Raw genomic sequence first — 16907 nt, forward strand, 5'->3', positions numbered from 1 at the left:
AAAAGCTGCCATCTCTATGGAAGCTGATCTCATCTCACAATTTTAGCCACTTATGATTGTCTGTTCAAAATGTTGGATGAAACATTTGTGCTAAAATGTTTGTCGTATTTGTGTCATAAAGGTGCCCCAGGGAAAGTACAGATAGAGATAGAAGGTACCACCAATAGCAGCGTGCACACAAGCACCTAGCTCTTGCTTTCAGATTCAAATTTATTCTCTGTGCGACATTTAGACAGACTTTACTTTCTGCTTAGACTAGTCTCTATCAAAGTAGCAGGAACAAACAGTTTAAAACTGAATTGTTCATTTCAATGTTCTTAATTTCTTTATGATTTTATGCAGATAATAATCTGAATTTGGCTATTGTAAGGAAGGGCCAGAATTAAATGTTGGAGGAGAGAAAACTCCTTTACAATGGTGACCAAGTTCCTCCCCACCAACATTATGGTTATCCTGCCTGATTGTGATTTGGGCAGACCATAGTTTAACAGCAGCAGAGACTAACCCATCTCCATTGTGGTCAAACCATGAAGGTTTGGCTAGGTGCCCACCCACCTAACTTATATAGTCAAACATACAGCCATTTTTCAAAGCATTGAAAAGTGCTCAATGCTCAATTACCTTGGGAGGAATTTCCCATTGCAAAGGGTATTTTTTTATTTTCAAAAAGAGAATCATGTTTTGGGATTTTCTTTTTGAAAAAAAAACCTGTAAATTAGCCATACAGTTCTGTCACGTTAGATGAAGCTGTGTGGTAAAGTAACAATGCATTGGCAGGGACCACCTTCACGGCAGTTCCTCACAATACTTGAAATGTCTGCCAGACTAGTGGATATTTCCAAATTTGGCAGACAGCACCTCTGTTAGGGTGACATAGAAATTTACTCTGTTGACAGAGAAAGGACTATCTGCAAAATCGAACTTAGCCCCCAAGTTTGCATATCCTGGGTATTATGTGTCATTCATTATTATCAGTTTTCCATATTGATCTAAAGTATAATTTAAATAAATGAAAAGCAGTGTTACTGGATTCATGAATGCCATTAATGATAATAACTTGTATTTATATAGAACTCAGTACCATACAGATGCGATTTTTAAGTGCTGTAGATAATAGATGGCATTATTACCAAATAAAGGTAGCCAGTTTAACAGTCTTCGAAAGGAAGGGTTTCAAACTTGTGACCTGCAGATCACCAGGCACTCTTCCTAGTAAATGCAATTGCAACATTTATAAGCACGATTACCATATATGCACGTGTATTTCAACATGTTCTCACTAGCATACTAAACCCTCATCTTCAGGTCTGTCTTCAAGCCTATATTAATGTATAATCCGTTTTTTTAGACATGTAAATCCTGCACCATCCTGGAGACTTTTCTTATTTTGTAATTTTGTGTTTGCTGATGAATGTTAGGCTGGTGGTCTGTGTTACAGCTATGGTACAGATGACTTGTTGCCGCCGTAGCACTGCTCTGGGTCCCCTTTAGAACACCAGATGTAACAAAGGGTTTTACCCATTCTGTGTCTATGGGAAAATGTGTTCGTACATATGGCCCCAAATGCCCAAATACATAAGGAGATCTTGCTACATTATAGACATTGTGCTTCACGAAGTGAAGATTGTTGGAGTCACAGGGAACTAGATGCATTTGAGCCCGTTGCCCATCATTGGTCCTATAAACTCATTAATTCAGCTGGATTATGTTAGAAATGTTATCCAACCTGTTAGGATCACTGTGGATTCAAATGAATTTGATACCAATACTTTTGCGGATTTTCTTTCAAATCCTGTATGAATTCCAACATCATGTTGCTGCTCAACCTATACTTTTGCTATAAATATGGCTATTTCTGCTTGCACACCAACATCTGTATGTAGAAGGAATTCTCACGGGGTTTCCTGTGGAATGTTTACTTCTTTTGCACGTTCAAAATTCGAGCTTGTATTTGCATACCCAAGACGCAGCTTATGTTTGCATGGTGTTTCCTTTATAGAAACTGCTTTGCACCAGCACAGACATGGTGCTTTTACTCGGTGGTTAATCAAATTGTCCTTTTTATCATTACATTCAAATGTTTATTCTGAAGTGCTCAGCATGAAATCACATTCTTCCCTCACAAGTCCACTAACACTGCAAAAATATTCTCATTACATATTTAATTTGTGAACCATTTGTTAATGCTTTCATGCAGCCATCATGTCCTTAGCTCTCGTCACGTTCTGCTTTGACGCACATTCGCTGACACTCAGTTCATCTGGACCCATATGTTCTCTTCTTGAAATGCTCTAAATAATTTACGGACTGCAGTTTTCATAGACATCAACATTATGACTGGAACTCATTAAAATCAACCTTCGAGGCAATTATAACAAGGTCTATGGCACATTATTTCGCTAAATGAGTGCGGGAAAGGGTGTCCTTTTAGATCATTATAGTATGAATGAAGAGTGTTGGCAAATGGCTGCACAAAAGGGCCCTGAACACACAATATTAGGGGACGGAGATCATTCCTTATAATTCATTCAAAATCAACTCTAGCTCAGTGGCAGGCCCCCTGATTTGGAAGACCCGGCAGTAACTTAGAGAGGTCCTACAGACCTACTCTGCACAATAAGTGTATACATGTCATGGCACATGAATTGTATTAATAATTGTATTAATTGTGGGTCAATTATTAGAGACTGTAAGAATGTTAGATAACCCTGTAGTGTGTATAGATTGCTTTTTACAATGCTTTGATGCCCGAGTTTTGATTCACACAAAACAATGAGAGAATACGCTAACTCCTACAGGTTGAAAAGATGGTGTTTCAATCAGTGTTATTGGAAAGGATTTATTGTGTGCAGCCAACATTTACATAATTAAATGAGATCCTCATCAAGATCAGTGTTTCAGAGTAGTGCTGGATACGATCTTAGTCATCATAACATTCGTGGAAGCTCCTCTTTACCATAAAATGATGCTGAGGTATTGCTCACCAGTTAGCATGTCCATGACATCCAAGATACATTTTTTTATTCCACAAATGAGCAAAAATAAGCCCAATGTTTCATAAAGTACTTTCTCTTCCATATGGATATTCACTAACAAATAGGCTGGATATCAGAAGTTGGAAGAAAATGTAACTTTATGACGTTTCTCTCTTCTTGTGACAACTTCAATAATGTAAATTACTGATTACTGTCATTGTTGACCCATGATCTGGCTGAAGCAACAATCCGTTCAATGGTTAATGAACAACATATCTCATAATAATGGAGCACCATCCCAGAGATCACAACATACTTCTATCAAATAGAAGATAAATTATTTTCACAACTGAACCAGATGAGCATTGTCAAATATTTAGTAGGGAATGAATACCTGGGTGGGGCCATGATGAAAGACAATACACCTTATTCAACAAAGGTAAATTTGAATGTGTAGCTCTACTCACTTCTTGATGTACTGTCCACGTTTTTGCTTTTTACTATTTCAGAGTGAAGATTTACAACTAAATGTAGGCTTAGAAATCCCCACCTCCTCAGGGGGTGGAGACTCCTACAACTGAATTTACAAGTACAGAATTATAATTAGTACCTTTTCACAGACTTCTTTGCTTCCAAGGAGAGCTCAATGAACAGGAAGAAATTAATACATTTTAACTTTAGTAAAAACAAAATAATGTAAAATAAAAAATAAAGAAATAATATTAACCTAGGCCTACTTAACCCCATCTGTGCCCAGGACGTAATGGTTACATCCTGCAGCACAGCGCTCCTGTGCAGAGGACATAACCATTACGTCCTGGCACCAGCCCACGGGGAGTGCTAGCGCTCCCCTCGCGGGCCTCCCAGCCCCCTCCCCTGGGCATGGATGGTAGGAGAAGTGCTTCCTCTACCACCTGAGCTTCCCCAGTGATGTCTGATGACATCAGTTTGCGATCGCGTGCTGACCTCATCAGTGGTCGTCCCCAGATTAGTTTCTCCTTGGTACAGGGGAAGGGGGAGGTCAGAGAGGCATAGGAGGAAAGGAAAGGCTTTTCCCTTCCTCCGATGTCTCTCTGAGCATTTCTGCAGCACGATTGCATAGCGATCGTGCTGCAGAAATGCCCGCTAGACAGCAGGGAGTTTTTTGTTGTTGTTGTAATTGGCATGAGGGGAGCGGCCCCTTGGGCAAGGGTCGCTCCCCAAGTGGGGCAGGGGCATTTTTTTATAACACCATTTCTGCCCCACTTGGGGGCAGATTGGCCTATATTAATTAGGCCCATCTGTCCCCAAGGGGGGCAGAAACCTCTAGATGCCAGGGATTATTTATGTTTTTATTTTTAGTAGAGGGGAGGAGCACCTTAGGCAAGGGTCGCTCCCTGGGGGCCAAAGTTATTTTAGGCCATTTCTGCCCCACTTTTTTATATCATTTCATAAGGGGAGCATATTCTATTAGGGGCAGATTGGCCTATTTCTATTAGGCTCATCTGCCTGCAAGAGGGGCAGAAACCACTTAGGCACAAGGGATTGTTGTGTGTGTATGTGTGTGTGTGTTTTGTTTGGGGGGTGGCCCCTTGGGCAAAGGTCACTCCCCATGGGGGCACATTACTGTTGGCCATTTATGACCCCTTGAGGGCCGATCGGCCTATTTTTATTAGGCAGTTCTGCCCCCCCCCCCCCGGGGGCAGAAAGCTCACTAGACACTAGGGAAGATTTGTTTCGCAAAAAAAGAGGTTGGGGGAATGGCCACACACCCACCCCAAATAAACCCGGATCCACTCTGGTGGGGGGGGGGGTTAATCTACTCAATGCCAGGGAACTGAAGAAAAACAAATAGAGGGGTGGGAGCTGCCACCCAATATGGGCATTGTTATGCCCCGACCCCAACTGAAGGGGATAACAATCTTTTAGCCCCCCTGCAAACTGAAGGATCTTATCCCAATGGCAAGCAAGAGGACATTTGATTATTTTGGGTTTTGATTTTACATTTGGGCCAAGGGAGCATGGCTAACTCTCAATATGATCCTACTTGGAATGGTGAGCAGCTGCACTCTTTGGACTTTGGGAAGCTGCCACCTGGAAAAATCTACCAGACCTACACACATCTGAAAACTAAACATCTGGGTGAGTCCAGGGTGGTGTGCTTCACATGCACCCCACACCATTTTCTTACCCACAATGCCCTGCAGACCTCCAACTTTGTCTCAAATTATGCATTTTCCCTACATTTGTGTGATGGAACCTTCCGGAATCTGCAAGAATCCACAAAATTCCTACCACCAAGCATAGCACATCTATAACGATACAAAATTCTGCCCCACTTGCAGCATAAAAACATTTTTTTTCAAACTTCCCTTTTTGACCCGCTTTGGTTCCCTCTTAATTTCAACATGTTTTTGGCCCTTCCCTGTCACAGGCACTTGGCCCACCTACACAAGTGAGGTATCACTTTTAGCGGGAGACTGATGGGTAGGAAATTTGTGCCAGTGCTGGGATCCCACACAGAAATGTGAGGAGAATGTGATTTTTTTCTCTAAATTTGAGGTTTGCGGAGGATCTGGGGAAGACAACACTGGTGGCTCAACGCAAGTCACACCTCCCTAGACTCCCTCAGGTGTCTAGTTTTTAGAAATGTCTAGGTTTGGAAGGTTTCTCTAGATGGCTGCTGGGTCCAGGATCAAAAATGCAGGTGCCCTCTTGCAAAAACAGGTAGTTTTGTATTTGATAATTTTGATGTGTCCATGTCGTGTTTTGGGACATTTCTTGTCACGGGCACCTGTCCTACCCACACAAGTGAGGTACCATTTTTATTGGGACACTTGGGGGAGTGCTAGGTGGAAGGAAATTTGGGTCTCCTCTCAGATTCCAGAACTTTCTATCACCTAAACGTGAGAATAAAGTGGGGGCTTTTGCCAAATTTTGACGTTTGGAAATGATTCTGGGTAACAGAACCTGGTGAAAATTCCACAAATTACCCCATTACTGGGTTCCCCTAGGTGTCTAGTTTAAAAAAATGCACAGGTTTGGTAGGTTTTCCTAGTTGCCGGCTGAGCTAAAGGCACTTTCCAAAAAACACACCAGATTTCAATGTAAAAATGTGATGTGTCCATGCGTTTCCTGTCGTGGGCACTAGGTCTACCCACACAAGTGAGGTACCATTTCTATGGGGACACTTGGGGGAACACAGAATTGAAGAACAAGTGTTATTGTCCCTTGTCTTTCTCTACATTTTTTCCTTCCAAATGTAAGACAGTGTGTAAAATAGAAGTCTATTTGAGAAATGTCCTGTAATTCACATGCTAGTATGGGGACTCCAGAAGTCAGAGATGTGCAAATAACACTGCTTCTCAACACCTTATCCTGTGCCCATTTTGGACATACAAAGGTTTCCTTGATACCTATTTTTCACTCTTTATATTTCACCAAATGAATTGCTGCATACCCGGCATACAATGAAAACCCATTGCAAGGTGCAGCTCATTTATTGGCTCTGGGTACCTAGGGTTGTTGATGAACCTACAAGCCCTATATATCACCACAACCAGAGGGGTCAAGCAGACATAATAGTATATTGCTTTAAAAATTCTGCCATAGTTGGAAAAATGCTCAAAGATGGACTCCTGAAATGCCAGGTCTGTTGGCTTTTTCAAAGGTTGTTCAGTTTGTCTACTTTAAGTGGTTCTCTTTTGTAACATTTAAAGGATCCACCAATCTAACACTGTTTACAACTTCACAAAGGCAATCAAAACGACCTAAATTAGTTCAGTATATTCTTGTAGCTGTAAATGAAATAATAAACCTAATGTAAAATTTGAAAATGTATTGTCAAGGCAAGTTGGAGAAGAGACCTCATAAGGTATAATTATGTCAGAGTAGCTGTAATTTAAGATAAACATAGAAAAAGTAGCATTGGTACAAAGCAAAACCTAAAACTGAAGCAATGGGTTTGGGCAAATGAAACCGCGTTCTGAGGTCAAAATCTGTTCTGCGAGTAAAATATGTACATGGGAGAAAACACACACACACACACACACACACTCCCTTTGAAAAAGGACAAACAAGTTAGATAGGGCCTGTGCAACCTATGTGGCATGCGGGGTGGGGGGAAGGGGGAGGAAATGTTTAATCTCCTTGTAGTTTATGCGTACCTATCTGGTTTATGAGGGAGAAGATAAAATATATATTCCACAGCTCTCAATGATGTTGTGTATCTCACTTATATTTAAATGACATGAATGGCAAGTGTCACCTCAAATCAATGTCACTGCGACTAAAATATATTCCATGTCGCTTCCGCCCTGTAGGAGACCTAATAGCAACCCAAAACTGTGATAGAATGTACTCAAACTTTTTGACAACCCACGCTCAAGGTACTCCACATTTCTTAGCAGCCCTTTGTAGCATGACAGCCGGACACATCGCGTGCGTCTGCTGGCAGTTCGATCTCCCAGTCCAGTGTCTAATTTAAAAAAAAAAATGTTTGTAACTGGTGACACCTCTCTCCCTCCCGCCCTCCCTAGAAAGGCAGCGCGAAAAGACAGAATAAACACCGCCATTAGGACCTCAAAAATGGCACTTCGGTGTCATCAGTTTAAAAGCCATTGCAATCATCAGCCTCTCAGAGACAGGGGAAAGGCTGTGGCTGAAAGCTCTTGAATCAGAGATTAGACAGAATATGCTCTTTTATTTCAAAACAGGGGTCATGGTGTCAAACATCTCCAAGCTGCAGGTTAACGGAAAAACGCCGCTGCTCCAAGGGGAAAAGAAGAAAAGAAAAACACTTAAAAATTCCAAACCTGAGATCTCCCTCAAAGCCTCCGGTACATGACATTTTGTAACTGCTTGCCTCTCTCCCTGAATGCTTGCAGCTGGCTGCCATGCTCCGGTGATTGCATTTCATTCTGTTTTGCCACTTGGCTTCTCCTCAGCTCCCGCCTGATCATATTTCCAAATGTCACTCACGTTTACGCAGGCCAGTGCACAAAACAAAATTAATTTACCTCAGAACAGAATGTTAATATTATTACTTTTGACAGCATGGAAAACTTATTAACTATCGCTTGTCGCAAGGCTTCCTCCTGAGCGAATATTCTGAGTGCCGCATTCAGGTGAAACGCAACACGTTTCAAGGTTTTCCATTGGATTACAAGACATTGTCTGAAGGCAAATAGCAAAGCTCTCCCATAATTATAGCATAAATTATATGTCTATTCTACTGACTGGAGAAGTAATCTCGGCCCTATTATGACAGGAAATGGGAAGTCAAAGTGCGTTGCTTGCTTGAAAAGCAAACACATTTTGATAAATGCACTCTACTCAAATGGCTGCCACGGACAGGAGAAACGGATTTTTTTTTCCTACATTTATAGTCCATTCGGTTAGCTTTTGAGTCATAACTGTATTATATGTGTCCACACAGGCAGTTCTATGTGAACGTGTAACTTTTGTTCAGTTTATGTCTATATAGAATTTTAAATAAGTGGCTGCCAATAACGGGGTATTTTCCACTCTGGGTTCGAAATAAAGTCAAACAGACAATAACAGCGAACATCAAATTGTCTGTGATGTCACTCGGATCACAAGGTGGGAACCAATCCCAACACTGACAGTTACCAGATCAGCAGCACATGAGCAAAGGGGGCAATGTGAAACAACCCTGCACCCACCCTTTGGTATTTCTCTCTCCTCACTTAAATAAAAATCCTTGCAGTCTCAGCCACAGTCTGGAGCATCTTTCCATCTTAAAAACATAATACTTGACATCCTGGCACTGTCCCCAAACAGCCTGACCCTTCATTCACCCTTCACACTGAAAGCTTTGCCCTCAACGTGGGCATAGAGAGCCATTGACATGCTCAGAGCGGCTCCAGAAGAGCTAATGCCAGCAGGGTCTGTAATCCCCTGTCTGTGGCATCTCAGAAAGTTGAGTGACTAATAAGTGAAATGCGGTTGGTGACACAAGTGTCCCACCTTCATCCCCCCTCCTTCCTTAGTGCTATAGAAATCCAGAAGAAGCCAGAGTAGGTGGACAGTAAAGGGGACTATCACCTGTCAATCCACAACTTCATATCTAGGTATCTGAAGACCTTGTATAGACTGGGGATTGAAAGCGTCCCGAGCGGTGGGACAGGAGTAAAATAATACTTTTTTTTACACTATTGTGATGTAAGAGCAGAGAACAACCAGATTTCATATGTGGAATTCATTCTATAGAAGCCATACTTTAACTCCTACATGGCCCTGTAAGACTGCAGGCTATAAGATTATCACATCCGCCATCAACTTTATGTTGAATTCTCCCATATCTCCTTAACACTGGACAATGGAGCTAGGTAATGCCACCTGGTGCCGAACTGGTTAGAGGAAGACCAACAATGGATGAACTGAACTGGCTTTTACCACAGTGTTTTGCTGATAGTCCCTGTGACTATCCTCTAATTTATTGTATCTGCTTATTTGGCAGCTATAGACATTAAGACAAGGCATACCATATGTGCATACTGCTTGACTGGGAGCACTCATTCACTCCCATGTCAAAACAAGCATAAAAAATTCGAGGCCTACAGTGGAATGATGGCTCACACATCACACCGCTAGAGCACTCTCTGACCGAGGACACTCCCTCTTTTACAGAAGCAGACGCACTGGCTCAAGTGAGACGGAGCACCAGGACCGCGTGGACTGTGGAGAACACGGAAAACTGAGCTCGGCGGCTGTAATCTCTCTCATGGATTGACAGAAGAGAGTGTACCGGATTAAAGATGGCCCTTTCCTCTGTGGATCTCAGGTGAGAAATACTGCGTGCTGAGGAGTCGGGATGGGCATAGATCACTGCCCCGTGGGTGGGTGGGAGGAGGCAGAGGAGGCATTTGGATTGCTAATAAGAGGAAATTTAGCCCAATGGGTGCAATTCACAGGATAGAATTTAGCCAGGCGTCTTGCTGAGCTTAAGAATGCACCCATTCCAGCGCAATAATGTCAATATAGCTACCACTGCAGTATCTAATCAATTGTCATGGGCTACTAAGTCAAAGCAAAAGTGGGGCCTGGGAAGAGCTCCTGCCACTACAAAAGTGTCCCAGGGCTCATTACAAAAGATGAGAGTGCAAACTTTGACAAATCTGGGGGCTGAGATGGAAAGTGGGGTCATTTGGAAAGGCCAAAATGGTGGTGAGGAGGTTGAAATAAATATCGACATAGTAACAGCAGAGTCTGTCCCACTGTCTGAAGACTCTTCTAATTTTGAGCCAGCACTTATAAATTTAATCTCTAAAGTTCCCCAAGTAGATGGCCTCCCTCACGCCTTCAGCATTAAACAATATCTGCTTTTTGATAAACACCAGAGTAAACCTGCACCGCATTCAGAAGCAAAAGCGGAGGTCCAGACAGAGACTTTCGGCATGAGGTGTGCGGGAGGCAATCAAGATGAGGAGGTCCTAAAAGGGCAAGCATTAGTGCCATTAGAAACCTCGACCAATGTAGGATCTTCCTAGACAACTCAGTAAAGCCTGAAGGAGACTAATCTTGAACAAAGACTTACCATGCTAGTAAAAAGTACTTTAGACACTATCCTAACACAAATTAGAGACTGGAGGAGCAACCAGACTCCGGAGATCACTAGGATCCAAGAGAGACTTTCTAGAATAGAGGGTACCCTATATCTCTGCTCCCGGAAAGATTGAAGAAGGTGGAATTTCATGTTTCAGCAGCAGAGGATGATGTTTGAAAGCTGCAAAATGAGCTGCAGAGTAAAATGCAGGTTTTATAGAATTATAACAGACGATGAAACCTCTGAATAGTGTGAGTCACGAAGGAAACCAAAGGAACACAAGTAACAAAATGGATGAACTCACTTTTGAAACAAGCTATTCCAGAGCTGTCTGGGGATCAGACTATCACAAGGGCACACAGAGTCCCCGCTCAGCGAATTTCAGGAGCAAAATATCCACATACGATTTTACTGAATTTTGCAGATTATTGTGGAATTCATTTTGAATAAAGCAATTGTGAGAAAGACACTCGCAACCCCGGAAGTTCCTCACTTCAGATTTTTTTTGGGGTATGTGGGCCACCTCATATCGAAATTGCAGAGACTTTGTTAAAATGATTGATGTTTTTAAATCTAATGGGGCGCAAGCGACCATAGTATTGCAGGCAAAACTCAAGGTCCTAGCTAAAGGTCAAAATTTTGTGTTTAATGATGTAAGCAAGGCACAGGAATTACTCAGAGTTAACAAAAAAAGTGGAGTAATGGGATGGGGTCAGCACAATCCTTTTTCTATGTAAGGGGGAGAAAAGTTTTTTTTTCATGTAAGAATGTAGGTGTGCACTGGGTGAAAGTTGAGAGGGGGGAGCCAGTTTGGGGAACTTCCAGATACAGTTTGGCAGTTTATAAGCACTCGAAGAGTGCAATTGGATGGCACTCAGGGGATGGCTGGGCTCAAGGAAGGAATGTGGAAATTCCTTTCTGGCAAGGGTGGGATGGGGACAGGCAATAGGTGAAGGACGTGGGGGGGTGGGATGTTTATGGCAGGATGAAAAATGGGAGAGTTCCTCGCTATTCTAGTATGGTCAGAAGTATTCTATGCGTATGAGAGGTCTGAGCGGCCCAATGGCCTTGGTGTATAAAATACAAAATGATGTAGATGGTCTCAGCCCAGGTGCTTAAATTAACACATGGTGCAAAATAAGGATAATATAAGGGCAGTTACGATGAATGTTAATGGCCTTAATAATAAGCAAACGGAACGTGACATAGAGGTATAGATAAGGACCCACTCCCCAGATGTTGTGATCCTGCAAGAAATGCATTTTAAGGATAAGAGTAATAGTGTTTACAAGTTGCTTGGTCACTGGGCGCATTACAACTGTTTGTCTAGCGCAAATGCGGCATAGAGGGGGTGGCATTGCACTTAAATAAATATTTCCCTATGCAGATCACGTTTTTACAATTAAATAAGAAGGGGAGATGGTTAGTAGTAAGTGGTTGGTTAGTCAAAACTAGGCTCACGTTGGCTACCATTTACGCACCGGTGGTGGATGATCCGGCATCACTGTCAGAATTGTATCAGACTCTGGGAAATTCTGGGCCTAGTAATTCTGGGGAGAGATTTTAACCTTATCTTGGATCCCGAAAGAGATTCATCTACAGGTCAGCATAAGCAAAACAAGGCATGCATTGCCAACTGCTCAGTACAATATATAAAAACACTAACGGGGTCATTATGACCCCGGCAGTAGGTGATAGTGTGGCAGTAGTACCGCCAACAGGCTGGCAGTACATACTGCAACATTTTGACACTGGTGGGTTGGCTGCAGCCAACCCGCAAATTTACTGTTCCTACTACCATGGGGGTAGCAGCCCCCGGGCTGAAGATAACAATCTCCAGCCCGGTGGCCGCTATTGTACCGCCGGCTGCATTTTGAGCCTGCCTACCACCTTGGTTTTTGTGACGTTCGCAACGCCTCGAAAACCAGGGCAGGAGGCCCTACCAGTGTCAGGGAATTCTGATCCGCCACCCCTCCAATAAACGTACACTCGCAGACACGCACCACACATACACACACTCACACACACTGGTATACACGCATTCATTCATGCATGCATCCAGTCTCGCACACATCTGTACACACACTTTCACACTGACATGCAGATAACCATTTTCATTTGTACACACAATCTCACACATGCATACACCCACGCACACAACACTACACACACAGTCGCATTCACGCACACACTCACACATACATGCACACAACCCCCCCCCCCACACACACACAACACCCCCTTCCCCTGTCGGAAGCCCAACTTACCTGCATCCAGGGGGTCTTCCGGCAGGGAATGGGACGGGGCACTGCTACCGCCAGCAGTGCCCGCCAGAAGAACACCTCCAGGCCGTATCATGTATTATGATACGGCTGGCGATGGTCTACTGGTGAGGCACTGCTGGAGGTAGTAGGCCACCTTACTACCATCCACCAGTATGGCCACAGCCGGATTTCTGCCCTTCTTGTCACAGAAATCTGGCTGCGGTCATAATTTGACGAACGGATGGTAGCCGCTTCGGCAGTCTTTTGGTGGCTGTCTCCGCGGTGGTAGGCGGCTTTTACCGCCAATGTTGAAATGAGGGCCTAAATCTTACTGATTTATGGTGAGAGAAATATCCAGAAGCTTGAGAATTTTCCTGTTACCCTGCCAAATATAAATCAGGCAGCCAGATTAGATATTTTTATATGCTCTCAGAATTTACAGCGGTTTTTCAGATCATGTTTTAGTCAAAATGGAAGTTTCAGGTATTGGAGTCGAAAAGACAAGTGTAAGATGGTCACTTAGCAGGGAACACGGAGAGTGGTGCACAGAAATTGTATCTGAAATCACTAATAGCTTTAAGATAAATACAAACTTAGTGCGGCTGGAGAATGGATGGGAAGCCTTCAAAGCTACTATACGTAGTATAGCTGCTACTAAAGAAATAGTGCAACGAAGAAGATCAGTCGAATGAAGGACAGAACTTGAAGCTTCTCTTCACAATGCAAGTCTAAACTTTGTGGATAGCAGAAGCCCAACAAGTAGTGATGCCCTGCGACTAGCTAGAGATGCCATGCAAGACTAATATTTCACACTAGGCTACGCTGCAAACAGTGCATACCTTCAATAGGTCTATGAGGAAAGTGAATATGCATGCAAATTTCTTGCTCATCAGGCACGAGGACGTTCATTAAATAATAATATTACTTCACTATGGGATAGTGAGAAACACAGCTCTGCCACATAACCAACTGACATACAAACTAGAGTTCTAAAACACTACACTCAGATTTATAAGAAATGACACCAGGTAGATGTGGTGTGATTAAGAACCTTTCTTAGGAAACTTCCAATTCCCAAACTGCAAGAAGGTAAGGCCCAAGCGAAGTCTGCTAAATTTACATTAACAGAAGTGAAGTGGCCATGAAATTGCTGATAAATGGCAAAGCAACTGGCAATGATGGTCTCCCAGCTGAATTTTCCAAGAAAGAAATTTGCCCTGGTTCTAAATTCAGAAATTTTTAAACTGGCTAATCATATTCTGGGGAGGGAGAGATCCCGTCGTAGTTTCAAATGACAGTAGTTGTTTTTAAAAGAAAGGCAAAGCTAGACAAAATCTTAATTCCTATAGACCCATATGCCTGTTAAAGGCAGACTATAACATTTTTGCAAAATTACTGGCTAATCCTTTACGCACAGTGATGAGACCTATATTCAATCCGGATCATTGTGGTTTCGTTGCAGGGGGGCAATTGTTCAGTTATTTAAAAAAAATGTAATAGAAGCACTGGACTATTTTTTACAAAACAAAATACCAGCACAGGTGATATTTCTAGACACCAGAAAGGTGTTTGATTTAGTTTGTTTATTATTATCTATTTATTATTCTCAAGTAATTTGGTATTCCCAAGCAATTTGTACAGATGATAACACGACTATATGAGGGTGCAAAGTGCAAATAATTATAAACTCTCTGAATATTGGCATATGTTAGGTTGGCAGGGGTACGCCACAGGGTTGACCTTCATCATCTCTACTGTTTGCTCTGTTTATAGAGCCACTGGCAATAGTTATTCGCACCAATCCTGGGGCACCAGGACCAATCCCAGGTTTGACTAATTTTATACTAACGAGGATAATATTGCGCTGTTTTTAAAACCAAGTACAGAAATTCAGGAAGAGGTCTTTGGGATTTTCCAGTTATATTATGATCTTGGAGGCTATAAAATAAATAAAGCCAAAACTGAGTTATTACTACTTAACCATTCAACAATTACATTACTCCGTGAATTTCACCCATTAATTAATGCTAAACCAAAAACGTTATTTGGGGGCGTTTGTCATCGAGAATGTTGAAGATCTATATACATTAAATTATGCCATGGTAATATCCAAAATCAAGAACCGGTTTAACAAATGGGTAAATATGCCACTATCTATTATGGGTCGATAATAAAATCTGGTTTAAAAAAATAAAATAAATCTATTATGGGTCGATCTGCCTTGGTGCGAATGTCCATTCTTCCGTTGTGCAATTTCTTTTATGCCGCACTGCCCTGTGCATTACAAATGAAATGTATTAAGGCACTACAAGGGATGTTTTCATCCTTTCTATGGGCTGGGAAGGTTCCTAGGCTGTCTATAGATACATTATGTCATTCGGTAAAAGAAGGGGGCGTGGGTCTCCAGATCTAAAGGAATATTATTTTGCAAATTTTGCAAGAGTACAAGATTTATGACTTTCTTAGGCTCACAAGACCTCACCAAAAAGTTAGATGCAAGATCTTATAATGGCTGCCTTAACATAAAACACAGATGTTTAAGCATTATTGCATACCATTGATTAATGGAGTGACCAAGTTGACAGATATATGCATAGGGGACATACAGATCAATTCAAATGGGCAAATTGTGGGTATTATACAGTTAAAGACTTTTTACAAGGTGAACTATGGAAAACATGGGAGGAGATGGAACCAGGTATTAAGTATTCTAAGTATTCTATAGGCATTTAACATTGGCCATTCATTCACATATGCCATTTGTTAGGCACAATAGACAAAAAATCTATATCCACCAGTTTGGATATGGCAGATGAATTGGTTGAAACAAGAACTCGTAGGTCTATCAGTTGTTGGGCGGCCCTCTTTAGACAACAGAAGACTAGTAGATTATTTGCAAAGTCTCAGGATAAATGGTTGTTTAAGGAGGGTATATTATTGTCAACTACAGTTTGGAATAAAATAAACAAGTTTAATGTCTTGCTGTTGAAGGGGACAAACTGAAGACATATGCAATTTTACTCAAAATGGTTGCTGTAGGACCCCAGCATCCCTTCACAAAACGTATCATCAAATTGTGGACAAATGTTTTCGTTGTCAAAGGGATGAAGTAGGAAGCTGGTGTTATGTTATACGGAGCTGTTCTAAAATAAGTAGTTTCTGGGGGAACATTGCAAAGTATTGTTCCCATGTACTTGGTATGCAGAATGAGTTAGACAAAAAAGTAGCCATGATGGGATACTTAGCGGACAAAAATCCAGTCCTATGGAGAATTTTTTTTATTTTTTTCATTATTGTGTTGATAGCTAGGTAATTTATTCTGCAGAACCGGTGCTCTGAAATGGTCCTGACAATCCAGCAATGTCTGATTAAAATTGGAAAAATTTATGAACTCAGAAGAAAATAAGATTTACGATTGGGATAGTATGCTATATTTTTGATGCTTTTTCATGAAAGAAGCAGGGAATCACTGTCCTCAACATAGATTAAAAACAAAGTAGATGGGGGTACTGTGTTTAATTTGTTTAATCTGTATGCATGTGAAATATTAATGAAGAATCAAAATCGTATGTATTGCTGTTTGTATCCTTGATGAACTCTCTCAAATAAAAATAAAAAAGATAAAACAGGAGGGATTCTCTCACAAATGCAATATTTTATTAACTATTCCTTTATTGCACACCCCTTCACCACAACATTAACTTCATGCTAGCTTTCTATATTTTCCAGACTCTTGAATCCCAATGTTACCTAAACAGTGCTCGTACAGAAAGAGATCTGAAATGTAAAATATAGCAGAACCATGATACACTGGCAAATTTTTGTTGTGTGACCCAGCAATCATATCATGTCTGCCTTGAAGGCTATGTATTGGTCCCCTGTCATGAAAACAAAACAATTCAAGCCTCAGAGCTAAATTTAGGGTTTGGCAAAGCAGAAGGAATGCTATAAAATGTCAGTCTTCACACTCTATTTAAGGTGGGGGGCACTGGGTTATTGTCAGTGTAGGCATTTGTTGTTTCCACTGACTGTAACCTCTGAACCAGCAGTCCATCTGAAAAAGACTTCTGGGTCACAGTGATGTTTATCACCCCAACCATTGACTACAGGACAATAACATAA

At 41.7% G+C, this 16907-nt stretch overlaps 1 protein-coding gene across 6 annotated transcripts in view; it reads right to left on the reverse strand.

Moving 5' to 3' along the window:
* Positions 1–16907, reverse strand: part of SYT1 (synaptotagmin 1) — a 3823670-nt gene that overhangs the window by 294467 nt on the left and 3512296 nt on the right. The window lies entirely within an intron of this gene.

This window comes from Pleurodeles waltl, chromosome 4_1, assembly GCF_031143425.1.
Source record: "Pleurodeles waltl isolate 20211129_DDA chromosome 4_1, aPleWal1.hap1.20221129, whole genome shotgun sequence".
Taxonomy (NCBI): Eukaryota; Metazoa; Chordata; class Amphibia; order Caudata; family Salamandridae; genus Pleurodeles; species Pleurodeles waltl.